Consider the following 2,698-nt stretch of genomic DNA (forward strand, 5'->3'; position numbering starts at 1 on the left):
TATATATGTATATATATATATAGTACTATATATATATATATACTATATATATATATATATATATATATATATATATATACATATATATATATATACATATATATATACATGTACATATACATATATATATATATACATACATACATATATATATTTATATATATATATATATATATTCAACATGCACATACATTGTTGTCCCTCCTTGTTCGTGACCAGTAATGCCTGCGAGGCGTCTGCGATGGAGCCCCGATGTTGAGGTGGGCCGTTGTCATGGGGCATTGGAGGTGGCGTGACGCGCATTCTCTGTCACAACAGGGGTATTGAGAGTGGCGATAAGTGTGATCCCCAGACTAGCGTACTCTAGTATGATGGGTGCTTCTGTGAGAATAATCTTTGCAAGAACAGGGCGATTTTGCGTGCACGTTTCAGACACAAATACTACCGAAACAGGTACGGCTCACTGCTCATAATATGTATATCAGTTTCTATTACTATAAGTAGTTCACACAGCCAAGGAGAGTATAAGCTGGTTTAACGTACACGTTTCAGGCATACATTAGTACTAACGTTAAAGGTACTGTCTGAAGATCAACAAGTACGGTCCGCCACCTCAGAAGCAGAGACACAAGCTGAACGTATAATCAATTTCTACCAATCAAAAGTGATGTTGGGTCGTACGCTTCCATGGTCGACACACTCGATAGCGCGACCCCACTAAAAAAAAGGTCTACAGAGCAATCAAAGAGCACTCACCTGCTGGATGACTTCGTTGATAGAGCAACTTCTCACACTGGTATTCTGCAGCCCCACCCACAATGTACCATTCGCTATACCCATGCACAACACAGCCGCACCGAAGGGTATCTGTTGTTTGTGTACACAATGACGGGCAGGTGCAGGCATGTATGCACGAATGTGTAGACAGAAGTTAATATGTATACACGGGTATGTAGACAGATGTTAGTATGTATACATGGGTGTGTAGACAGATGTAAGTATGCATACATTGGTGTAGACAGATATTAATATGTATACATGGGTTTGTAGACAGATGTTAGTATGTATACATGGGTGTGTAGACAGATGTTAGTATGTATACATGGGTGTGTAGACAGATGTTAGTATGTATACATGGGTGTGTAGACAGATGTTTGTATGTATACCTGGGTGTGTAGACAGATGTTAGTATGTATACATGGGTGTGTAGACAGATGTTAGTATGTATACCTGGGTGTGTAGACAGATGTTAGTATGTATACATAGGTGTTAGTATGTATATATGGGTGTGCTCTAAAAGCACCGCACGCTCGTCTGGAAGCGATGTAGAGTAGTGCGCTGATGGTGTATATGAGAAGTATCTCCACAAGCATAACATTCCCCATACACAACACGACAACCCCAACAGGCATCTGATGGCTGTAAAGATAGTCAGGCAGATATATAAGTCTGTATACATGGGTGCACACAACATAAAAGCATATAGAAAATCATTGCTTTCTAGCATGGATTCTAGCTTAAGAGACTTGAGTACGCACGGTAGCAAGGGGACACAGAAACCCTGGTCAAGTAGCTTACCGGAGTGAACATCAACACCGTAAAACTCATAGCCTACTGGCCAACTAAAAAAAAAACGACCTTTTGCTATTACATTATATAACAGTGGTGCGCAAAGCACACATTACGCCATGGGTTATATAAGCTTATATACATGGGGGTATATAAGCATATATACATGGGGGTATATAGCATATATACATGGGGGTATATAAGCATATATACATGGGGGTATATAAGCATATATACTTGGGTGGGCACTAAAGAGTGCAGAACGATGCAGGCTTCATACAAGAAAGGTGCATTGGAGATGTATCTGTATGCGTACAGAACTGTCCATACACAATACACCCGCACCAAAGGGTGCGCGATCTTCGATAAGAGCATTGATGCAGGTATGAAACGTATATTTACATGTGAAACGTATATTTGCATGAGAAATATCTGCTTGCGTTTGCAACTGCCTGCGTAATACGGCTATCTCGATGAGTGCCGATTTGAGAAGTTATATTTATTCAGATATACCTGTGAAGTATCTGCAAGAGCACATGATAACGGCTGCACCAATGATCAGCCGATAGTCGCGCGCGCAAAACATAAAAGTTGTTTTTGGGCGGAAAACCCTGAACGATGTACCAAAAGAACACAAGCAAAGATATATATGAACACGTTCACCAGAAGGGTAATACATTTATACCTAAGGGTAATACATTTGAAAGAACACAAGCAAAGATATATATGAACACGTTCACCAATACATTTATACCTCAGGCAGCAACAATAATGTCGCCGTATTCCAGATCTTCACCACTCGATCACTTGACCTCGACGCCCCACAAAGACATACAATACAGTATGTACCTCTATTTACACAATACAGTATGTACCTCTATTTACACAATATAGTATGTACCTTTATTTACACAATACAGTATGTACCTCTATTTACACAATACACTATGTACCTCTATTTACACAATACAGTATGTACCTCTATTTACACAATAAAGTATGCACCTCTATTTACACAATATAGTACGTACCTCTATTTACACAATAAAGTATGCACCTCTATTTACACAATATAGTACGTACCTTTATTTACACAATACAGCATGTACCTCTATTTACACAATACAGT

The sequence above is a fragment of the Sphaeroforma arctica genome (assembly GCF_001186125.1).
Source record: "Sphaeroforma arctica JP610 unplaced genomic scaffold supercont1.147, whole genome shotgun sequence".
Classification (NCBI taxonomy): domain Eukaryota; class Ichthyosporea; order Ichthyophonida; genus Sphaeroforma; species Sphaeroforma arctica.